Source organism: Belonocnema kinseyi, chromosome 5 (assembly GCF_010883055.1).
Source record: "Belonocnema kinseyi isolate 2016_QV_RU_SX_M_011 chromosome 5, B_treatae_v1, whole genome shotgun sequence".
Classification (NCBI taxonomy): Eukaryota; Metazoa; Arthropoda; class Insecta; order Hymenoptera; family Cynipidae; genus Belonocnema; species Belonocnema kinseyi.
Genome location: NC_046661.1, coordinates 136318102 through 136326427, shown reverse-complemented (window position 1 = coordinate 136326427; position 8326 = coordinate 136318102).

Sequence of the window (8326 nt, the reverse complement as noted above, 5' to 3'; positions counted from 1 at the left end):
TGAAAGAGGGAGCTCTTCTTAATATTTTGACACCAAAATCATGTCGATACACCTTACCGACTGCGAGTAAAGCCACCCACGCTTTAACTTGAAAGACTGTACACAAATTGAAGCATCTGAATTGATTGGTTTACTTAAATTCATTGATTCACTGCCAGTAGAAGTCGATGTTGCACTATTCGCAGAATCACTAAGATTGTTACCCTAGTCTTGCAAATAATCTATATCCATTGGCTGGATTTCTTCTGCAAATTCAAAGCATCTTTGCTTGAAACCATTTTGTGCCATCTTCCACTTATTTTTATAATTTTTGTAGCATGTTTCACTATGATAACAAAACTCCGTATTTTTTCGTAATAACGATATTCGATGTTACACCTCATCTTCTCGTATTAAGGCGGCCCATTTTACCTTTTCACGGCCGTTTTCTGTCGACGTAATTGCATCGTGTTGTACCCTTTGACAGATTATACGCAACTGAAAATTATATTCTTTTCACTTTTCTAAAGATAAACCACGGTGTTCTATTTTGAGCGGCTTTCAGTCCCTAATTTCAGCTTAACCTGTCCAGCTCCCACAGGAAAGTAGTAGGCAATATAAAAAGCAAGACAAATATGACTGTTTACGATTTAATTCCTGTTGTAAGTTTTAAGCGAAATTGAAATGGCACTATTTTCAGACTAATATTTGCAAATAAAGTAGACCTTACGTTTGAGAGCCCTAAACTATCAATTTTTTAATACTGTAATAAAAGCAATAAAGGAATACAAATTATTTCCAGCATATAAATATACAATTTTGAAAATAGGAAAATATTGCCCCGAAATTCATTCGAATCCATAACAATAAACGAGCTTACACGTACAATAGTATTGTTCAAACCATTTATTATTATTTATCATAATATCCTTTTAGAATGGTTCTGGAATAATTGATGGTTTAAAAAAAAAATCATCATTTTTTGTATTTCCAGCTTGGAATTATTATTGTGTCAGTAATCAAAAAGTGGACAAAACTTTAAAACTTTAGAAAACCACAACTTTCCTACATTATTCAAACAGTGTATTATTATAAATAATAATGAATTTTTTCAAGAATTTTTTTGTTCACTGGAATTAATTAGTACCTCACTGTAATCGAAATGTGAACAGGAAATGGATAATGTTAAAAAAATTAAATCTCCTCAGCATTGTTTTAAGAGAGTATTGTTAGAAATAAAATAGAATCATCTTAGAAATTATTTGTGTCAAAACTTCTTTGATTGTTGCCTCACTCTAACGAAGTTCTGGCAAAAAATCATGATAAACGCCTAAAAACTCGTAAATCTCATTTAATTACTTCGGGAGTTTTTGGGAATCCCATAAAACCGACTGTTGATATTTAAAAAGTAATATGTGATTCGTATTCTATGTAGAATTGCAAAGGCCAACGTTCAGTTTCAACTCGCTGCACCTGATATTCGAGTCTCGGAATAAAATTAAAAAAAATATATTTATTTGTTGACGATATGCATAAAGGTCAAAAAAATGTAGATCATCTTCAAATGTATCCATTAATAAACAATCAAATATTTTCAGCAAAAATGTTAGGTATTTAATTTTTAGTTGAAACGAAAAATATCTGATTCTTAATTTCAATCCACTGCATAATAAGTAGACACATTGCTACCAGCGAATTCATTCAGTAATAGGAGGAATACGTTTTTGAAAGATAGGCTATTTAACACTTCATCTATTTCTTACATTTTAATTGTCTTATCTGCAGGTAACTGCTACAATAGAAAATTCTATTGAGTGGTATGTTTGCGCGCGTGCGCTTGTGTGTGAGTGTTCAGTTCAGATATCAAACCTGCAGCCCAGCTAATTTAATAGCCTCAATGAAAAAATTCATGACCTAACATGGATGCTCAAGTTCTCTTGGATCCCAGACTAATTTGCAAAACGCCATTTCAGCTGCCTTTGACCAAAGCAGACAAGCAAATTGAAATAAAAATAATCATCCCCGACACCTTTCTAAAAATGGAAAGATATCGCTATGCCTAAAATAATATTCAACATCATAAAAAAGCGAACACCAGCACATATAACGGACCCCGTATCAGGAGCCTTTAATAAATCAGCAAACAACATTTAAAAGTTTTAAAGCGCTTGGGTACCCTCCCTGAGCTCTAGTTTATATCCTTGTCTGTACTTTAATATTCAGCAACCCTCCAAAAAACAACTTTCACTAATTTAAATGATCACCACCTCAGTAGCCTTTGACTAAAACAGCAAAAAATGTTCAATTAAAAGTAGTTACCTGCAACTCCTGCACAAGACTCTAATAGATATTCCCATACTCAAAAAAAAATGTAGGAGTGTTCTGTAAAATATTTCTAAAACCTTTAACGATTCTCGTCTAACATGTTTCCGAATAAAGCAGCCAACAAATTTTTAATTAAAATAGTCACCCTTTCCCAAGAAACCAAGAAATATCTCCAAACCTGCAATGATATGATGTTCAGCACAATCCTCGAAAGGTTTTGTTAACTATTTTCACTTTGAATATTTTTGGCAGTTTTAGAAAAATTAAGGTAAGATGCAGTTTGTTCAATTTAATAGGGATGATTGTTTGGGGCTGCTGAATATTGGGACTGAAATTTGGGACTGCTGAGTTCTGCAACATATTTCTATAGATTAAAAGGTATTCGAAAAAAATATCATGATATTTCAGGGCTTTTTACTTAAAATGAGTATTAATGTTGTGAAAGTTTGTTCTCAAACCTTGACTACATCTTAACGAAGGGTCGATTATCGAATTTCAGAACTTGAATTTGGTAACAAGAAATATTTTTCAAAAAAAGACAACAACAGGGCGTTGAGAACTGAAATTTGGCTACACTGATATATTTTCGAAGGTCTGGTCATTCTAAGAAGTGCATCTGGTAGTCCAGGTGAACTGATATTTAGGTTACCCCAGTCATTTTGTCAACATCTCTTCATCAAGGCAGATGATCGCAAAACTGAAATTTTACTCATTCTGAACAATTGTACAAGGTTTGTTATTTAATAAATTATTTAATATGTTATAAAATTTAAATTATTTCATATGTTATTTAATAAATCTTTACCAAGGATAATGTAGCCAGCACTGAAGTAGAAGACAACCTGGCTATTTGTCCTAGGACTCCCACTTTAAAGAAGTCCAGGTATTCATAATAAATTTTCTGCTGGAAAAGTTCCTTCAGAACTAATATTTTATTCATTCTGAACGTTTTTACAAGGTCTGTTAGTTCCAAAAAGTAAACCTGGAGTCACCCTAGCTATTTTTCCAATGTTCCTTTCATCTACAAAGTAAATCTGGTAGTTTAGGTTTTCAGAATACTTCTTTTTTTAAAAGGGTGCATGTAGAACTGAAGCAGGAGACACTCATGCCATTTTTCTAAGATCTCATCGTTCTACGAAGTAAACTTGGTAGTCCAAGTATTCAGAATACATCTTCTTTAAGGAAGGTGTCTTCGGACTAAAATTTTATTCACTTTGACAATTTTTCCAAAGTCTTCTTGTTCTAGGAAGTAAACCCAGTAGTCGAGGTATTCCAAGTACATCTTTTCTCCGGAAGTTGTGTTCAGAACTGAAGTAGAAGGTACTTCAGAAGAGGAAGAGTCCTGAAAGGTGTATTCCTAATAACTATACTATGAGGCTTACTTCTTAGAGTGAAGAAGCCTTCGAAAATTCATGAGGTCTGAAATTTTTGTTATGCGCATAACTTCCTCCAGGAAAATGTATTTCGAACACATAGAGTGTCAGGTTTAACTCTTAAATTGACGAGACCTTCAAAAACCTGATCAGTGTATTTCAATTTTCACTTACGAAAACAACTTACCCGAGGAATAACTATTTTAAATAATTATACTACATGTTTTATTTCTCAGAATAACAAAACCCTGACAATCCGAAGAGGGTGTCTTGAATTTTTACTATGAAGACAACTTTCTTGAGAAATGTGTACTTTAAACACCTGACCTACCAAATTTACTTCATAGAATGATGACACCTTTGAAATCTGATCAGGGTATTCTAAATTTCAGTTCCCAACTCAAATTCTTTGAGACCGATTTTTTTTAACATCTGGACCACCGGACTTACTTTTTAAAATTACGAGATCTTCAGAAACCTTTAAAGGTTTCCTAAATTTCAGATATGAATAAAATATCTTCGAAAAAGATGCATTTTGAAAAGCGGGAGTATTAGTAACGCCAACAATGACTTTTTCATTAATTATATGAATAATGATTTGTCAATTCTAACTTCTGTTCTGCATACTGATGGCAGTACGCCCTAAAGCTTCGTTTCTTAATTTTTATTGACCCTCGAAAACAAATCATATTAACCTAAAAGCCTAGATGCAAATAGCTGCATCATATTTTATACCCCATGTTCTGGTGTGATATAAGTGATAATTGAGAGACTTTAAGGGATTTTGATGGGTTTTCAGGAAACGGTTAGGAATTATATTCAATTTAAAGGTTGATTTATTTACTTCTTTCGTTTTTCCAGCCATACATTTTTTAATTGGCTTAAATTATTAATTAGTCGATTAATTGCAGCATTTTTATTTAAATTTTAGGCAAAGATGACATTTAAATTCATGTATCAAATCTTTGATACGTGGTCAAATTTTATCAGTAAATTAGTGTAGCACAAAATAGTACACCTTCCTTGTATTGTTTTTATGGAAAGCAATAATACGATATGCTTGTATAAATGAACTTTCGTCCGGCAAAATTAGCATTTAAAAAAAATCAGTTTTTGAAATTCAGCTCTCATACCCACAGTTTGCTATTTTTTGCCGTAGCTATAACTCAACTTTCGAAAATATAAATGAAAAAATCGTATAACAAGCTTGCAAAGTGATTTTTGTTTACACTTTTGAGATTTTTTAGTGCTTTGCTATCAAGCGGATTAAATTTGTAACTCATCTCTGTGATGACTGCGGTCTTCATGTGTTTGTTGTAATAACCTGACGAGATAAAAATGAAGAATAAGAGACTTCTAAAAATAGATATCCGCTGATTTCTGAAGCAGGCGTCTGATTGCAATTTATTGTTATTTATCAACAATATCTGAAGGCTTGCGCTCGAAATTTTCTACACTATCTCAAGGAATAAAAATTTGTGTTTAGATAGTGGTTAGTTATGGTTTTGTAGGTAGTTGGAGAGAATTTGAGATTTTCTATAAAGGAGATTAATCGTATAGGACTATTGTGAATTGACGAAAAGGAAACAAAAAAGACTGGATGGGGCATTTACGAAAAATAAAAGCCTTGAGGAACAAAATAATTGACTTTTAATTATTATTTGTAGTTACAAGGTACTTTTCACATTATAAGCCGACTTCGAATAACAAAAAATTTGCATTTGAGTTAACAGTTTTGAGGATTGCGATTTACATTAGGGCTCCATATTCTATTTTATAATTTAATTTTATGGAACGGAGGGATCCTACTGGAACTTCCGTAATTTCCTCTCGGGTCATTTTGGCAATCGCGCCGCTTCCCATGTTTACTTTCACCCGTCTTCTGCCGCTAGGACCATAAAGTCCAGCAAGAGTTTCACTAGTCTCCAGTATTGCAAAGATTTCACCATCAAATGTTACTAAGACAATTTGTTCTTTGTTCGGAATTGACACAAATTTATTCTTTCCTACGGTCAATGTAAGTCCTTTATTAGCAAGAAAAGTGTATTTTCGAAGTTTAAATATCCGGTGGAGATTGTTGTAGGAAATAAGCCGAATTGAATCAAGTTTTTCCAGTTTATATTCAGATCCGCCAGAAAGAAGAAGCCTAGTAGGAAGAGCACTGAACCTGGTAAGAGATCTGGACCTGACGCGAACTGGTGAGTTGGCAGGGGACTGCCCGTCCGGAGAAGAAGGTCCGGCAGATGGAAGAGATCCGTCAGGACAATTAGGTCGGTCTGAAGAAGAGCCCCTGGTACGAGGAACATTACTAATAGGTTCGCCGTTAGGCAAACACTCGAAGGGCGAACTTAACTCTGCAAAAATAAACAGAGAATTACATTTTTTACATTTATATTATTTATAAGCGCACGTTGGGTGCCGTGGACTTATTGTGGCCAAATTAACGCGCCGAATGCTAAAAGGAGATATATAGTTATTTAGCAAGAGAAGGGAAAAGGGCAAGCTGCATGGTTTTGGGCATTATTCTGAGACTCCAACCCCATATATTGACAAAATAATCCTATATCTCCTTTTTGCAAATGTTGCCTCAATTTCGCAGCAAGACAAGACCAGGGTATAGGTAAATCTAATTTGTCCACGTTTATAAAAAAAACTGTTAAATTCATTAATGCAAAATTTTATTAACAGATATGCGTGTAAAAGATAACAGGCTTATGGTTATCATGGTGCTTCATTAGATGATATCATGCATATGCTGTAGTCGCTATCTGTTGAATTACGCACGTCTTGGCTTTGTCCTTATGAGATATTAATATTTTATATATCAACGCAAAGAACAAAATTTGCTTTTGTGAACTGTTTTTTTTTGACAAACGAAGTGATTTATTGGTGTTGCGTTCCGATACAAACTTTCGTTCACATATAAATTTTTCAAATTTTTTAGTAGTATTGTGGACAATAATGGGGAAATAATTTGTTGGTGGATAATGTTAAATAATTTTTTAGGCTTAGACTACATGCATATTTTTCATCAGGTGTCGTGCTGGAACTTATTTTCCTGAAAAATATTCTCTAAATTAAGAAAGTACCCGATTTTGTATTAACTCAAACAGAAGAAATAATTTTTAATGGAAAAATATCAAACAATCATATATGTTTGACATTTTTTATTTATTGGTAAAATGTAAAGTCTCCATATCTGTAGAAAATCTTTTTTGATGAAAGTAAGCGTTCCTTTAATCATATCTAATCATATAAAAAATAAGACTTTTGGTTATGAATAACATTGATACTCTGTCTTTCTGATACTTTGCTATCGTTTAGTTAATTTTAGTTTATATTTTGAAAAAGTCTTTTGTCAATTTTGAGATATTAGTGACACAAACACACATTAACACTGAAAAAGGAAAAAAAAGGAACATCGAAAAAAAAGGGAACAAGAATAGCAGGAACTCATGAAAAACCCAAAGCAGGAGTTCAGGATAAAGAAACGCAAAAATGCAAGAAAAAGAAACACTAGAAAATAGGGGAACCGAAAAACAGGAAAGCAGAAGAAAGAGGAAAGGAAGGAGGAGCACAAGGGAAAAAGAAACATAGAAAAAAGGGTCGCGGGAACACAGGAAAAAAGTGGTTGAGGAATACAGGATAAAATAACAAGAAAAAAGGATAACAGAACAAACGAAAAAAGGAACGCATTCACACAGGGAAGAGAAAAACAAACAACAAATAAAATCAGAAACACATTTTAAAAAAACACAGAAAAATAAAATAATAAAGTTTAATAGTAGCACAGGACCATAGGAATGCAGTAAGAATGAAAAAAAGGTTTAACAAAAGCAGAAACAGCGAAAAGAAGGAATGCAAGGAAAAAGAGAATGCAAAAAAGGAACACTGGGAAAACAGAAGAAAAAATAAGAAAAGCAAGAAAAAAGAAAAAAACGAGAAAGAAATAAATGCTGCAACCAATTGGAACAGGGTTTCGAAAAATAGCAGTTATAGGATAGAAAGCAGATAACGTGAAATTGTTGTCTGCAAAAAGCTTACAAATATTTAAAAAAAATTTAATATATTATATGATGGTATTCACCAATAGAGTTCAGAAAAGCTGCCAAGGATAAGATCAGAGTATAGAGAATTCTCATTTTTTGCAATCAATGAAAAACCGATTTGATGTATTGCAGAAGAGACTGATTACGAGTGTAATTAATTATTATTCTGCTGCTTAATCAGAGTATTCAATACATATTACATTAGTTATCTCGAAAATTTCATAGGTATCAAGATGGTAATTCTGAGCTATTTACATTTCATTAATTAAGGCAAAGAATAATTTTTTTTTCAAAAAACCTTGGTTTGGGAAAGATAAAATGATTTCTTCGAATCGCGCTTTCATAAAAAACTGAATGTAAAATTTAATTATTTTTAACTATTAAAAAATGTTATGGAATATAATGAGAGAAATTATTTTTTGTTAGTAAAGTTAAATAGTCTTGTTTTGCCTAGGCATTCACTAGTTATGACTCACAAGGAAGGTACCCGAGGTTTATCTCACCGATTTTCTTGAAATTGTGATATGTTATAGAACATCAAAAAATATTCGACACGTATTTTTTTATACGTGCCCATAAGTCCATTTAAGGGGTGAAACC